The 17494-nt window shown below is 41.6% G+C and overlaps 1 protein-coding gene across 1 annotated transcript in view; it reads left to right on the top strand.

Moving 5' to 3' along the window:
• The window catches only part of LOC109204193 (uncharacterized), a 242564-nt gene extending 241894 nt beyond the window's left edge, over nucleotides 1-670 (top strand). The window contains exon 7 of the mRNA XM_025911460.1: nucleotides 2-670. The gene's annotated coding sequence lies outside the window, so the exon portion shown is untranslated. The remainder of the gene's footprint in view (nucleotide 1) is intronic.
• Nucleotides 671-17494: the final 16824 nt, after the last annotated feature.

The following is a 17494-nucleotide window of genomic DNA, read 5'->3' on the forward strand; positions in this document are numbered from 1 at the left end:
GTGTCAAATGTCAAACAGCTGGAGAGGAAACTACACCAGTGTACTGGGATGTTTCACCAGCATGCGCCAGACACTGTTCCTGCCTTTCATGGTAACATCACCAGAGACAGCCCCACCCACCTCAGGACCTTGATCATGATGATTATAATGATGACAGCGAGCGGAACTAAGACTGTAAAAATCCACGACCAGAATGTTTAGATGCTTTCTAATTATTAATGAATACTGACAGCCTCTTTCTGTGTTTTGTCTGTTTTGTTTTTTGTGTTTCTTTTACCTCATTATTTACTAACAGCGTTCACCAAACTCACACAGTTTACATTGTGTATGTGTTTTCATCTTTACCAGCCACACTCTAAAAGCAATTAAGAAAAAAACTGTTATTTTTCTTTTTTGTAATCGATGATAATTCATTGAATATACTGCACTGCTTCCTTTAATTGCGTCACACATTGCTTTAAGTTTTTCGGTGTCAAGTTATTTTTTACTGCTGTTTGAATTCTCTATATGTTTGACCCTGTAGACTGTTTAATGGACTGCTTGTCTTTCTGTTTGTAATCGCGGACTGTTTTTCACTAAAGATTTGGATTTCTGACTTTAACACAGCCTCTGCGTGTCCTCCCTTTGTGTCCTCTTCCTCATGTTACATGTGTCACAGATTCATTTTATTAACAGCTTTCCCACAGTGAGTTGCATCAGGATTCATTCACAGCACATTTGAGAATGATTCAGGTTAATACAGTGATATTAAAGGCAGAATTATCCTGACAGAGTGGCACTGTAAATTATTTTCTTTCATTAGGTAAATTTTAAAGTTCAGTATTTTCAAGCAGGAGTTATGAAGAATCATATTGGCATTAGGACTGTAACAATATGAGATTTCCATGTATTTACAAAGTCTAATTTTTCTAATTATCATAGAAAATAGGAAGCAAAATATGCAATTAATAATGCTGTTGGCTAAATTCATGCATAACTTTTAGTGTTTTTTGCATATTAATTATACTGAAATACAGATGGTGACCCTAGAAGCATACTAAACAGATGACAATCTAACAGACATTATTGGCCGTCATGCACAGTGAGTCTGATCCTATGCTGTAAGAGTATGACAAGTATGTTTTTCGTCAGTTTGGAAGAAATAATATCACAATGTTAGTGTTTTTTTTTATTTTCCTTTTCTTTTATAATTGAAACTGTGATCAAAGCTACTCATGTTCATAGCATAGTGATATTAGGCCCCTTATGTCAAACTGAGTGATTTGTGGCTCCAATAAGTTATTCATGAGCTCAGGAAGTAAAGGAAGTAATAAAGGAAGTAATAAAAATATGATATTCATAAAAAGTATGATATTCATAAAAAGTATGATTTTCATAAAATTATGATATTGCTCAAAAAATATGATAGTTCATAGCTCATTGCTTTTTCTTCCCCCCAAAAAAGAACTAATTGATTATTTAGAAAGTTTTTATATCAAATAGCATTCTTTTATTTTTAAGCCATTAAAAAGATTTTACTTTTTTATGCTTAAAAAACGCCATCTGGTGGTGGGTCAGCGCGTATGCGCGCGCGCACACACCCCCGCGTGCTCGTGGGCGCGCCTGTCTCGGGCCCGTGCTTTTGTCTCTGGGACCGTGCTTGTGTGTGTGTGTGTGAAAATGTGTTAAACCGTAGTAAAAGTGCTTAGTTAAACTTGTGCTTTTGTAACGTTCAGTATGGCCACACATACAGGGTGCATACCTCGTGGGAAAACTTTATTTCAATTTATTTGCATTTGTTTAATCCAAACAAGGAGATTTAGAATCAAAGTCAGAGTCGCAAAAAACTCTCGCGATCATACACGCACTGCAGCTCCCAACATAAAAAACTTCCTGAAAAAAACAATTTTCTCCAATACACGCGCAACAAAAAACCCCTAGAATAACTTGTTAGGGACCCCTCTATTCCCAAAACCTTGTATTCGATAACAGGGGAAAACACCTGAAAAACTCCTTAGTCTTTTTTCTTCAAACGATCCCTCTTTCTCAAATTCAGCGCACCGCAGCTCCCACCAAACCCCTAGGCAAACAAGCAGCGAAACCTCCTCAAAAACCCTTCGTATTTCTATCTATTTCTATACGCACTACAAAAAACCCTAGAATAACTTGTAGGGACCCCTGTATACCGAAAGCCTTATATTCGAAAACAGGGGAAATCCTGAAAAAAATCCTTAGTCTTTTTTCTTCAAACCAGCCCTCTACTAGCTCCGTCTCAAATTCAGCAAAGTCTAAGTTCTCCTTTCGCTCTGACTCGCATCAAACCTCTCCCAGAGCAGCATCTTTTCCTTCTTGTTCGCTCCGTATCTGATCCTTAATGATTCGGGCTCTTCGTTCGAAATTTGCGCCGGAGACCAACTCTGCCTCGCAGGCGTCCCTAACTTCCCCCTCTGCCAATCACATAACAAAGGGGCTGCTCCACTCGCACCCCGGTTAGCCAATCGGATACAGGTCCGATTTACCTTCTTAGCGATAGGTTTATTCTCTCGCTCGCATTCAGGATAAATAATGTAAAATTTCGGCTTAAATTTAACTGTTTTTTTCTCTGAGAAAAAAAACAAGCAACTTTTCTCTTTTTTTTTTCACAAACAACATGGCCGCCAGACCTACCAACCTCACTATGGTCTCTCAGACCCCAGTAACTAGCTACAGAGCCTACGCTGCGCCGGCAGAACTCAGACGAATGCATCTTTGCAGGGTGCAACCTGCATCTGCTATCCCGTTGGAGGAGCGATTCCGTCTCAACACCGGGGGATTTTGGGGCTATGCTTTCAGCCTCCCAGAGAGCCAAATCTATTTCTACCAGCTAAAAGCAGGTGAAAGTTTTGGACCGCTGACACCGCGGATCACCCTTAGTTCCTCTGACTGGGCTGTTTTGACCCTCATCGCGACCCCTGAAATCCAGAAGAGCCTGCGGGAAACGAGCTCGCAGCAACCGCGAACAAGGGACCAGCAAACGCAGACGCATCCGGTTTTCAAAGAGGCCCACGCGTTTCCATCATTCACCCAACAACACCGGCCTTTAAACACGGTGAGAAAAACCATAACATACGCGCAGTGGGAGACGAAGACCACGCCATTTTGCAGGTGGATCTGCAGGGCAAATCGTCAGACATCAGATGACGCTCGCAAGGATGATTTTGTGCTGGCCCTTACAAACACCCAGTGTGGTGTTTTCAACACATTGCTTCGGATTCCCACTCAGGACTGGTTGAAGATGGTGGGTGAAAAGAACGGCAGAATATTAGAGCTTTTTAAGCTAAGTAAAAGCACAATTGAGCTGGTCCTGGTTGGAAATAACCCGCAACATTCTACATAGCCCCGCCCCTCATCCGGTCCCCCTTACCCCGCCTCCTCCTCCCCAGTCCTTTTAAAAACCACAACGGCTCTCTCCTCCACATCGTCTAAAAACAACCATGACTCACCACAGCTTTGGGACGCTCTCTGCTCTTTCTCCTTCATCCCTCCGACCATCAGCTGCTTATACACCACCACCGAGCCCTCCGATGGATCTGGCTACTCCACCATCGAGCCCCCATCAGGCCTCATCATCTCCGGCCGCTATGCTTGCAGATACGCCACCCAGGGCTTCATCACCTCAAGGCTGGAACTCGCCCACCCACCCTCAACTAGCTGCTCTCGGCTGGCAATCACCCGAGCAGACCCCGGTAAACAGCTCAGTCTCCGGTGCCTCGCTCTGGGCTTTGGGCGACCCTGTGTGCTGGTCTCTTTTCCGAGAGCCTGAAGACAATGATCCCCACCCCGGGGAGAGCCGTGGACACTCTTCGTCCGTGGACAACGATGAGGCCGCGAATCTACTCCCCAAGTACCTTATCAGCTCGCTGCACTGTGGCTATCCTAGTATTTGTTTTTCTTCTCTTTCCTATTATTTTTCTTGATTTTAGCTTTCTTGTTTTTCTTACTGTTCAGTTTTTTTTTGTTTCTTTACTCGTTTCAGATGTAATGTTTTTTTGTTTGTTTTTTTGTTTGTTTTTTTTACTCGTTCAAATGTATTGTTTTTCATTACAGCAAATAAATTGTTTTTGTAAAACCGTTACATGAAATAAAACCTGTTTGGAAAAGCATTGCAAGAATCAAACTCATTATTTGTTTTTTACTCGTTCAAATGTATTGTTTTTCATTACAGCAAATAAAACTGTTTTGGAAAACCGTTACATCAAATAAAACCTGTTTGGAAAAGCATTGCAAGAATCAAACTCATTATTTGTTTTTTACTCGTTCAAATGTATTGTTTTTCATTACAGCAAATAAAACTGTTTTGGAAAACCGTTACATCAAATAAAACCTATTTGGAAAAGCATTGCAAGAAACAAACTCATTATTTTTGTTTTTACTAGAATCAAAGTGTAATGTTTTTAATTACAACAAATAAAATATTTTCATGAACTCGTTACATGAGATAAGTAACTGCTCGATCATGAAATAAAACCATAGTTAAACATAACTTCAAAGAACACACATGGCAGAACAGATTCTATTGAAACGCACATATTACGACCCATCGATCGCTCGTGAAGTAAAGACATTGTTGCTTGTTCTTAGTTTTTAGAAAATATCCTGCTTAGACTTGCATGTGGCACGTCTGATGGTTTTAGCACTCTGTCTCTTTTTCACCGCTTTCCTCGGCTTTTTAAACTCCATCAGCCTCCGACCCGGAGGACGTTTTAAGGGTCTACGTGAAATTATGCTCAGCCCCGAACCCTCTTGCTGTTCTGGTGTGTTCGAGTGAGTCAAGTTAGACAGAGAGGAGGTCACAACATCTGTAGCAATACCTTTGACAGCTGTTTTCAAATGAGGTTTAGCGATGCTGACACCACGCTTTATGAACGGGGTTACAAATCTAAACAATTTTGAGAAAATAGATGCTATTCCTCATCCGTAAATTACGGGCGCACCTGAAAAGCCCGGCAGTCCGTTACCAGCCTGCGTTTCATAATACCTTATAAATCTATTTTTATCCATATTTGTTATGAGTTATGGCAGATCCTTGACAGGCCGGAAATGTAGCTTGACTATCGTTTTACCGTAGGTAAAGTTTACAGGCTCGTTCTGATCGGTTTTGATTTCAATATGGATATTTTCGATGTGTTTGCGAGCAACAGGAATATAGTCTGGTTTGTTAAAACACAGTGTAACAATATCTCCGTAATTACCCTCTATTTTGACAGTACGCAGTAGGGGGGAGTAGCTATCACCCACGAGTTGTAAGGCAGCTATATCTGAATAACAGAATAGATGATAACATCCAGTTTTTATATCTGCAGGATATGGGGCAAATTTGCGCTCGAACCGCTGCCAGACACCTACTGGTACACCAAGCATATATGCGAGAGGAGGAAAAAACCTGAGTTGATATATGCCCCCAGCTGTGAATTCAAACTTTTTAACAATGGGGTGATATTTTAGATAAATATCCGAGTCGAGACGCCTAAGGCAGGCTTCAACCTCTGCTCTCAGCGTGTTAGCATCCTCATAAAAGCCAGCGCGTATTTTTGTCTTAACCACATCATCAGGCCGCTGCTCAGCATCACTCTTTTTCCTCCATTCAAAATAAGCCTTATCATTCAGGAGATTAAGCCATGTATAGGGATATGAAATTTCAGTGAGAGCCACCTCCCAGGCCCCATCAAGATTGAGATGCTGGGCGAGATCCACACGGAAGCAGCTACTGGTGTTATTTTTAAATACATTCAGACTTGCGTTTGATGGTAGCGTGACGTAAAACCCCTGCGACCTGAAAGTCATGCTCAACCGTTACCAAGGTTACCAAGATGAAAGTGAGGTGCAGAGTTTGTTATGTGAGGTTTTTAAGCTCACTGGCCTTCACCCAGCTATTAAACTTTTCAGGCCAGTTCCTCCATTTGACCAGGAAATAAATCTGTCCCCTCTGTTTACGTTTTGAGAGAATTTTGTCTATGTGATAGAGCTTATCCTTCACAAGAGCGATTTTCTGGAGCTCATGCTCGTAAAAACTAGCGATAATTTCTTCCCCATGTCCATTCCATAACCTTTTGCAGAGTTCATCATAGTACTTGAAAAAGTAATATTTTTCCAGCGGGAAAAGACAAGAATGGCGTCTCTGTGAGGGGTGGGAGACCTCGCATCCTTGACACACATCTTGGCGATGCTTCTGGAGCAGCGAGCTGATAAGGTACTTGAGAGTTAGTTTTATAAGTTCAAAAACAGCGGTGGGGAGTAGAGTCGCGGCCTCATCGTTGTCCACGGACGAAGAGTGTCCACGGCTCTCCCCGGGGTGGGGATCATTGTCTTCAGGCTCTCGGAAAAGAGTCCGGCACACAGGGTCGCCCAAAGCCCAGAGCGAGGCACCGGAGACTGAGCTGTTTACCGGGGTCTGCTCGGGTGATTGCCAGCCGAGAGCGGCTAGTTGAGGGTGGGTGGGCGAGTTCCAGCCTTGAGGTGATGAAGCCCTGGGTGTCTGCAAGCATAGCGGGTCTGCAAGCATAGCGGCCGGAGATGATGAGGCCTGATGGGGGCTCGATGGTGGAGTAGCCAGATCCATCGGAGGGCTCGGTGGTGGTGTATAAGCAGCTGATGGTCGGAGGGATGAAGGAGAAAGAGCAGAGAGCGTCCCAAAGCTGTGGTGAGTCATGGTTGTTTTTAGACGATGTGGAGGAGAGAGCCGTTGTGGTTTTTAAAAGGACTGGGGAGGAGGAGGCGGGGTAAGGGGGACCGGATGAGGGGCGGGGCTATGTAGAATGTTGCGGGTTATTTCCAACCAGGACCAGCTCAATTGTGCTTTTACTTAGCTTAAAAAGCTCTAATATTCTGCCGTTCTTTTCACCCACCATCTTCAACCAGTCCTGAGTGGGAATCCGAAGCAATGTGTTGAAAACACCACACTGGGTGTTTGTAAGGGCCAGCACAAAATCATCCTTGCGAGCGTCATCTGATGTCTGACGATTTGCCCTGCAGATCCACCTGCAAAATGGCGTGGTCTTCGTCTCCCACTGCGCGTATGTTATGGTTTTTCTCACCGTGTTTAAAGGCCGGTGTTGTTGGGTGAATGGTGGAAATACGTGGGCCTCTTTGAAAACCGGATGCGTCTGCGTTTGCTGGTCCCTTGTTCGCGGTTGCTGCGAGCTCGTTTCCCGCAGGCTCTTCTGGATTTCAGGGGTCGCGATGAGGGTCAAAACAGCCCAGTCAGAGGAACTAAAGGTGATCCGCGGTGTCAGCGGTCCAAAACTTTCACCTGCTTTTAGCTGGTAGAAATAGATTTGGCTCTCTGGGAGGCTGAAAGCATAGCCCCAAAATCCCCCGGTGTTGAGATGGAATCTCTCCTCCAACGGGATAGCAGATGCAGGTTGCACCCTGCAAAGATGCATTCGTCTGAGTTCTGCCGGCGCAGCGTAGGCTCTGTAGCTAGTTACTGGGGTCTGAGAGACCATAGTGAGGTTGGTAGGTCTGGCGGCCATGTTGTTTGTGAAAAAAAAAAGAGAAAAGTTGCTTGTTTTTTTTCTCAGAGAAAAAAACAGTTAAATTTAAGCCGAAATTTTAGATTATTTATCCTGAATGCGAGCGAGAGAATAAACCTATCGCTAAGAAGGTAAATCGGACCTGTATCCGATTGGCTAACCGGAGTGCAAGTGGAGCAGCCCCTTTGTTATGTGATTTGCAGCGGGGCGAGTTAGGGACGCCTGCAAGGCGGAGTCGGTCTCCGGCGCAAATTTCGAATGAAGAGCCCGAATCATTAAGGATCAGACACGGAGCGAACAAGAAGGAAAAGATCCTGCTCTGGGAGAAGTTCGATGCGAGTCAGAGCGAAAGGAGAACTTAGACTTTGCTGAATTTGAGACGGAGCTAGTAGAGGGCTGGTTTGAAGAAAAAAGACTAAGGATTTTTTTCAGGATTTCCCCTGTTTTCGAATATAAGGCTTTCGGTATAGAAGGGTCCCTACAAGTTATTCTAGGGTTTTTTGTAGTGCATATTTTGGATAGAAATAGGGAGGGTTTTTGAGGAGGTTTCGCTGCTTGTTTGCCTAGGGGTTTGGTGGGAGCTGCGGTGCGCTGAATTTGAGAAAGAGGGATCGTTTGAAGAAAAAAGACTAAGGAGTTTTTCAGGTGTTTTCCCCTGTTATCGAATATAAGGTTTTGGGAATAGAGGGGTCCCTAACAAGTTATTCTAGGGGTTTTTTGTTGCGCGTGTTTTGGAGAAAATAGTTTTTTTCAGGAAGTTTTTTATGTTGGGAGCCGCGGTGCGTGTATGATCGTGAGAGTTTTTTGCAACTCTGACTTTGATTCTAAATCTCCTTGTTCGGATTAAGCAAATGCAAATAAATTGAAATAAAGTTTTCCCACGAGGTATGCACCCTGTATGTGTGGCCATACTGAACGTTACAAAAGCACAAGTTTAACTAAGCACTTTTACTACGGTTTAACACATTTTCACACACACACACACAAGCACGGTCCCGAGACAGGCGCGCCCACACACGCGCTGACCCACCACCAGATGGCGGTTTTTAAGCATAAAAAAGTAAAATCTTTTTAATGGCTTAAAAATAAAAGAATGCTATTTGATATAAAAACTTTCTAAATAATCAATCAGTTCTTTTTGGGGGGGAAGAAAAAGCAATGAGCTATGAACTATCATATTTTTTGAGCAATATCATAATTTTATGAAAATCATGCTTTTTATGAATATCATATTTTTTGTGAATATCATATTTTTTTTACTTCCTTTATTACTTCCTTTACTTCCTGAGCTCATGAATAACTTATTGGGGCCACAAATCACTCAGTCTGACATAAGGGGCCTAATATCCCTCCCTCTAATAATACTACAGACAGGTAGAAATGGGATCAGATTAATCTTTGCTTAGTCAAAAGCAGACACCTCCTGTGTTCAGTGCATCATATTAAAAAAAAAAAAAAAAAACGATGGCATGCTTCACGTGATTTTGCATCCACTTCCAAATCGTAGTCAAGCAGCCCAGTCTCATAAATAGGTAACAGAAATGTCTCTGTTAGACGTGTACAGTGTAGTGTAAGCATTAAAACATCATAAAGGAAACACTAACATTTATGTCAAACTAATTTTGATAAAAATGAACAGGTGCTTTATAGATTTAAAAAGAAAGAATCTGAAAACAACACTTTTTAAAACAGTATCTTTGGTCTAAGTGGTCAAAGGAGAAAACAGAACTGAACAATGTTCAATAACAAACCATAGCATGCACGAATATTACACATCTCACAACAATACATATTTCAAACGTTTTGATTGTTGCAGTGAACAGACATGTTGCTTTTAAAACCACATGCAGTGTGTGACCATGACTGTTCACTGAAACCGTGAATGCCACTTCTTTGAAGCATTCTTCTACTTCTTGCTATCAAAATGGAAGCAGAAAGAGCACGAGCTGCTTTGATCTACTCAAAGGAAAAAGCAGAACATCTGAGCTGAAACCAGTCAGCTGAAATCATTAACATAGAAACAATAATTCAATGCAGTGTCTCAGGTAGCCTAGCCTGTTACAACTGTTGACACAAGCTCAGTACAATTAACACACAGTGTCAGGGAACTCCAGTGTGGGAACTAGTGGCTTTAGGTCTGTAGTCAGTTAACTTTCATCCATCCCTCCAATGTATTTAATTCGAGAGGAAGAAATGTCAGGTTGGTGCAGGCTGGTTACATGCATTTGGTCCCATGCTGTCTTTAACTAGACGACTTGGTTCACTTTATGGCTGGGCTGTATGTGCAGTTATATCATCTTATTTGGGCAGGAGTACCTGTCCCCTGTTAGGGTTAGAAAGTTTCTCCATAAGCAGAGCTTCTAGCGCTTTGAGCTTCTAGCACATCTGTGGCTGTGCAGGCTGACAGGTTTTTGGTGGCTCTTTTTACCCCACTGGTTGTGAGTGTGTAAATACCCCCACTAGTTCTTTTGGGCTGCAGTTGACTTGGGAGGAAGGGGTGGGTCTGCCTTGACTTGATGAATAAAAATGATCTGGGATGCATAAATTTCATAATGCATGCATACATCTCTATCAATTAAACCTGGCCTGAGGGCTGCCATTTTTAAAATTCAGTTATTTCTCTCAGAAATGTTGGATCTAAATAATGAATGTGTTACAGTTAAAATGACACAGGTCAGTGTAAATGGCTCATTGGGACATAGGAACCTTTAAATTAAACCCCTTAACATGGTATCTAGTGTCAAATAATATCAAAGCTGTAAACGCCGTTTACAGTCAGAATTTATTAAAAAAAAACTATGATTGTAAATAAATTCAAACAAGTGAGCTTTTCTCTTTGTGTTGAATATAAACACTGTGACTTCTTAGACTGTAAGCTTTACTTCAGCACAACCAAAAACTGTGCTGTAGAAGCCGTGACTCAAAATGTCTTTTGATAACAAGAAAAAAAATACCTTTTCAGTACACGGCCTAAAGTTCTTCTCTGACTTCTTCTGACATCGGCTTTTTCTGCTGGTTTGAAGACAACAAACCAAAAAAAGATGATTTAGTCACTTTGTCTGCATCATGCAGCTCGAATGTGTCGGGTAACAATGTTGAATAGTTGTCGTTATCCCTCTCATGTGTCAGTAGGATTGTACTGTACAGCATCTCATTGATATGTGAGGAATGCTTATGTAATACAATAACAGACGTCTGGTCTGACATCATTAAAATATAAAGGGCAGGAGATATTTAGATATTTGTTATATTTATATTATAGTTTTATAGCTGACAGATATTACCAAATAGATGGAATTTACTAAAAAGCTGGATGAACGTGAAAAATATATCCATCATTACAAATGACCACGAGAGTCACTAGAATAACATTCAACTAGACACTCAAAAGATGCCCTTAAATGTCCTTTAAGTGGCGGAACAAATGAACAAACAGTTAATCGCTTACTTCCGATGAAATCTGCTCAGCTACTTTGAAAATAGTTTCTAACTGGTTCCTCCTTTAACAGGATGACTTCTCAGGGCTAAGGCCATCATCCAGTCCAGCAACCTTTATAGTTCTGCTTTGATTCACCAGGAACTATTAGGGAAACCTTTCAGTGCCTCCTGTGAAAGACACAGGCATAAACACACAGACATTTATTAACATGTTCCACAGTCTTCCAGTTTGATCATTTTGATTTTCTCATCCTGTGGAAAACAGCGTATATCAGGGGATGGTGATTTTTCGTTTTTATGGGCCAATGATTTTTATTTTTTTTTGTAACAGCATGAACAATGAGAGGTGGTGGATTGGCCAGATGCTGGCCGATGTGTAAAAATAACTCAGTTGTTTGGTGGTGGCTATGGCGGAGCTTCCACAGAGGCCAGCAGTTGGATGGGGAAGGGGAGGCAGGTGGAGGAGAGGCCCGAGGTGGCCGCCGGTCCGAGTGTCAGGTGAACTTAATTTCAGGTAAGAAGTTATGACCTGCAGTCTATCTGGGTCAGATAGAAACCAAGTTTAGGTGTAGTTTATTTTCGTTGTGCTGACTTTTCACAGTCAGTTACAATAACTCGTACTGCGTGCTAGCTATCATGACGGACTTTCTATACAGCTGGGCGGGTGCTATGATGTTACTGATAGTGAACTTTATTTTATTCATAGAGTTGCCAACCGCTCCTTAGAAAATGGAATGGTCCCTCATTCAGAGAAAATATTACAGTTTCGTATTGAGCTGAGAAGGAACGAAGTTTGTCCCGTGCTTCAGCTACAATGGAAAAAGACACAAAGCTGGATTTATTCAGACTTTTTATCTGATTTAGTGCTCAGCTCAGATAAAATAATAATAATAAAATAATTATTGTGGGTGATTTTAACATCCATGTAGATGCTAAAAATGACAGCCTCAACATCGCATTTAATCTGTTACTAGACTCAATTGGCTTCTCTCAAAATGTAAAAGAACCCACCCACCACTTTAATCACACTCTAGATCTTGTTTTAACGTATGGCATAGAAACTGAATATTTAACAGTGTTTCCTGAAAACCCTCTGCTGTCTGATCATTTCCTGATAACATTTACATTTACAATAATTGATTACACAGCAGTGGAGAGTAGACTTTATCAAAGTAGATGTCTTTCTGAAAGTGCTGTAACTAAGTTTAAGAATATAATCCACCCACTGTTATCATCTTCAATGCCCTGTACCAACATAGAGCAGAGCAGCTATCTGAACGCTACTCCAACAGAGGTCGATTATCTTGTTAATAATTTTACCTCCTCACTACGTACGACTCTGGATACTGTAGCTCCTGTGAAAACTAAGGCCTCAAATCCAAAGTCCCTGACTCCGTGGTATAATTCTCAAACACGTAGCCTAAAGCAGATAACTCGTAAGCTGGAGAGGAAATGGCGTGTCACAAATTTAGAGGATCATCATTTAGCCTGGAGAAATAGTTTGCTGCTTTATAAGAAAGCCCTCCGCAAAGCCAGAACATCTTACTATTCGTCACTGATTGAAGAAAATAAGAACAACCCCAGGTTTCTCTTCAGCACTGTAGCCAGGCTGACAAAAAGTCAGAGCTCTACTGAGCCAACCATCCCTTTAACGTTAACTAGTAATGACTTCATGAACTTCTTCACAAATAAAATTTTTATCATTAGAGAAAAAATTACCAATAATCATCCCACAGATGTAATATTATCTACAGCTACTCTTAGTACCATCGATGTTAAGTTAGACTCTTTTTCTCCAATTGATCTTTCTGAGTTAACTTCAATAATTAATTCCTCCAAACCATCAACGTGTCTTTTAGACCCCATTCCTACAAAACTGCTCAAAGAAGTCCTGCCATTAATTAATTCTTCGATCTTAAATATGATCAACCTATCTCTAATAATCGGCTATGTACCACAGGCCTTCAAGCTGGCTGTAGTTAAACCTTTACTTAAAAAGCCATCTCTAGACCCAGCTGTCTTAGCTAATTATAGGCCAATCTCCAACCTTCCTTTCATATCAAAAATCCTTGAAAGAGTAGTTGTCAAACAGCTAACAGATCATCTGCAGAGGAATGGCTTATTTGAAGAGTTTCAGTCAGGTTTCAGAGCTCATCACAGCACAGAAACAGCTTTAGTGAAGGTTACAAATGATCTTCTTATGGCCTCTGACAGTGGACTCATCTCTGTGCTTGTCCTGCTAGACCTCAGTGCTGCGTTCGATACTGTTGACCATAATATCCTATTAGAGCGATTAGAACATGCTGTAGGTATTACAGGTACTGCACTGCAGTGGTTTGTATCATATCTATCTAATAGACTCCAGTTTGTACATGTAAATGGAGAGTCCTCTTCAGACACTAAGGTCAATTATGGTGTTCCACAGGGTTCAGTGCTAGGACCAATTCTATTTACATTATACATGCTTCCCCTAGGCAACATCATTAGAAGACATAGCATAAATTTTCACTGCTATGCAGATGACACGCAGCTCTATCTATCCATGAAGCCAGGTAACACACACCAATTAGTTAAACTGCAGGAATGTCTTAAAGACATAAAGACCTGGATGGCCGCTAACTTTCTGCTTCTTAATTCAGATAAAACTGAGGTTATTGTACTCGGCCCTGAAAATCTTAGAAATATGGTATCTAAGCAGATTCTTACTCTGGATGGCATTACCTTGGCCTCCAGTAACACTGTGAGAAACCTTGGAGTCATTTTTGACCAGGACATGTCCTTCGATGCACATATTAAACAAATATGTAAGACTGCTTTCTTCCATTTGCGCAACATCTCTAAAATTAGAAATATCCTGTCTCAGAGTGATGCTGAAAAACTAGTTCATGCATTTATTACTTCCAGGCTGGACTACTGTAATTCACTATTATCAGGAAGTCCTAAAAACTCGCTGAGAAGCCTTCAGCTAATCCAAAATGCTGCAGCAAGAGTACTGACAGGGACTAGAAAGAGAGAGCATATTTCTCGTGTTTTGGCTTCCCTTCATTGGCTTCCTGTTAAATCCAGAATTGATTTCAAAATCCTGCTCCTCACATACAAGGTCTTAAATAATCAGGCCCCATCTTATCTTAATGACCTTGTAGTACCATATCACCCTATTAGAGCACTTCGCTCTTGCACTGCAGGCCTACTTGTTGTTCCTAGAGTATTTAAAAGTAGAATGGGAGGCAGAGCCTTCAGTTTTCAGGCCCCTCTTCTGTGGAACCAACTTCCAGTTTGGATTCGGGAGACAGACACTATCTCTACTTTCAAGATTAGGCTTAAAACTTTCCTTTTTGCTAAAGCATATAGTTAGGGCTGGACCAGGTGACCCTGAATCCTCCCTTAGTTATGCTGCAATAGACGTAGGCTGCCGGGGATTCCCATGATGCATTGAGTTTTTCCCTTCCAGTCACCTTTCTCACTCACTATGTGCTAATAGACCTCTCTGCATCGAATCATATCTGTTATTAATCTCTGTCTCTCTTCCACAGCATGTCTTTCATCCTGTTTTCCTTCTTTCACCCCAACCGGTCGCAGCAGATGGCCGCCCCTCCCTGAGCCTGGTTCTGCCGGAGGTTTCTTCCTGTTAAAAGGGAGTTTTTCCTTCCCACTGTCGCCAAAGTGCTTGCTCATAGGGGGTCATATGATTGTTGGGTTTTTCTCTGTATTTATTATTGTGCTATCTACTGTACAATATAAAGCGCCTTGAGGCGACTTTTGTTGTGATTTGGCGCTATATAAATAAAATTGAATTGAATTGAATTGAATTCTGTGTGTTTATGCTGCACAGCTGCCTCTTCTTCTCTCATTCTCTCCCCCTCCCTCTCCTGTTGCTACTTCAATCATGAAACTGATCAATGATCAGCTGATCGGCATTTCTGTGTTGTTTGTTTATCGGCAACTTTGCGCCAGAAAGAGGAAACCAGCGGATGTCGCGCTAAACAACAGCAGCACGTTTAAGCTTGATGAGCTGTTGTTAGAATTTATTTAATATTAATTTCTAGTATCAGCTGATGTTTGCTGGAGCCACAGCTGTAAAAGCTGCTGGTCATGATATCAGTTTGGTTATCCGGTGAGAGGGAAACATGAAGATGAAACCAGGAGATGTCCTTACTGAATCATCAGGGCTGAACAGGTGATGGAGAAACAGGTTTACCTTTTAGGTGACATGAATGAGTTGAAGGGAAGTTATAAACTGTTTCTGAGAAATAACACCAGGATCCTTTTCTAAGTAGCTGACAACTGGTAACTGTGCAGGGGCGGGTCTAGCAAAGTTTTCCCAGGGGGCAGGTAGGGCATTAACAGGGAGAGGGGGGCACAAAGAAATGCTTTTCTTTCGTATTCTCATTTAAAATATCTAGCTTTATTAAATAATTGTCTCAATCATACAACCAAAGTTTTTATCTGATGTAAAATGTATAGAAATCATACATACAGCAACAAGACGGTGTACATCACTGTCAAATAATTCAAAGGCTTTATGGCTTTTCCTGTAATACCTGGTTGGCCGGTCTCTAGTCAAAATGCCCGGGCCGATTCTTTGTCCCAGTCCAGCCCTGGGCACGACACGCAGTGAATTAATTTGAGCAGGCGCATTAAAAAATAAATGGCCGGGCCAGCGGTGCACATCGCAAATTAGCTCGCATAGACACATTAGTTGTGCCGCTTCTTAATGACGGTATTTTAGCTAACAACCCCAACTACCAGATTCAACTTGTAATTGGCTAAAAATCACTTAGCCTACCGGTGACAGGGACGTTGCTAGCTGGCAGTTTTTTCAAGCGATGTTGAAATTTCCACATTCCAACACTTCAAATGCTTCAGGAGCTGTCTGCTCAGCGCAGCATCAGCACCACGGAAATCCCTAGACTCGAGACAGAATTCACTATGCATTTTCAGGACTTTCAGGTGTATGGACCAATGTTTTCTTTTCTGATCAAACCAGAAAGGTTTAATGAGCAGAAAACGACAAATGTATCAAATATATTTGATACATTTTGATACATTTGTATGATATATTTTTATATAATAAAAATATATCATACACAACGTGATATAGCAAAAATAATTTTGTGGATTTTGTTATAAGGGTTAATAAACATCTCAGTTCCAAAAAGTCAGAATTTTCTTACTATTTTTTGATGGGTTGGGTCATACAGGGTTAATTCATTCGCAAAGTTAACTCTTAGCCTCGTCCACCTTAATTGGAAAATTCAAAATTCAGTTTTATCTGTTGTTGTCCACCTTCCCCTTGTTCAGTTTCTTTCCGATTTCTCAGGCTTTTGTGCTCAGTCATTATAAAATAATTGTTGTGGGTGTTTTTACCATACATGTATATGCTAAAAATGACAGCCTCAACATGGCATTCAATCCTATACTAGACTCAACTGGCTTTTCTCCATGGCTTCCAGTTAAATCCAGAATCTCCTTACATACAAGGTCTTGAATAATCATGCCATCTTACAGTGGCTTGCAAAAGTATTCAGCCCCCCTGAACTTTTCCACATTTTGTCACATTACAGCCACAAACATGAATCAATTTTATTGGAATTCCACGTGAAAGACCAATATAAAGTGGTGTACACGTGAGAAGTGGAACGAAAATCATACATGATTCCAAACATTTTTTACAAATAAATAACTGAAAAATGGGCTGTGCGTAATTATTCAGCCCCCTGAGTCAATACTTTGTAGAACCACCTTTTGCTGCAATTACAGCTGCCAGTCTTTTAGGGTATGTCTCTACCAGCTTTGCACATCTAGAGACTGAAATCCTTGCCCATTCTTCTTTGCAAAACAGCTCTAGCTCAGTCAGATTAGATGGATAGCGTTTGTGAACAACAGTTTTCAGATCTTGCCACATATTCTCGATTGGATTTAGATCTGGACTTTGACTGGGCCATTCTAACACATGGATATGTTCTGTTTTAAACCATTCCATTGTTGCCCTGGCTTTATGTTTAGGGTCATTGTCCTGCTGGAAGGTGAACCTCCGCCCCAGTCTCAAGTCTTTTGGAGACTCCAAGAGGTTGTCTTCCAAGATTGCCCTGTATTTGACTCCATCCATCTTCCCATCAACTCTGACCAGCTTCCCTGTCCCTGCTGAAGAGAAGCACCCCCAGAGCATGATGCTGCCACCACCATATTTGACAGTGGGGATGGTGTGTTCAGAGTGATGTGCAGTGTTAGTTTTCCGCCACACATAGTGTTTTGCATTTTGGCCAAAAAGTTCCATTTTGGTCTCATCTGACCAGAGCACCTTCTTCCACATGTTTGCTGTGTCCCCCACATGGCTTGTGGCAAACTGCAAACAGGACTTCTTATGGTTTTCTGTTAACAATGGCTTTCTTCTTGCCACTCTTCCATAAAGGCCAATTTTGTGCAGTGCATGACGAATAGTTGTCCTATGGACAGATTCCCCCACCTGAGCTGTAGATCTCTGCAGCTCGTCCAGAGTCACCATGGGCCTCTTGGCTGCATTTCTGATCTCCTTGTTCGGCCTGTGCGTTTAGGTGGACGGCCTT

The sequence above is a fragment of the Oreochromis niloticus genome, linkage group LG11, assembly GCF_001858045.2.
Source record: "Oreochromis niloticus isolate F11D_XX linkage group LG11, O_niloticus_UMD_NMBU, whole genome shotgun sequence".
Classification (NCBI taxonomy): domain Eukaryota; kingdom Metazoa; phylum Chordata; class Actinopteri; order Cichliformes; family Cichlidae; genus Oreochromis; species Oreochromis niloticus.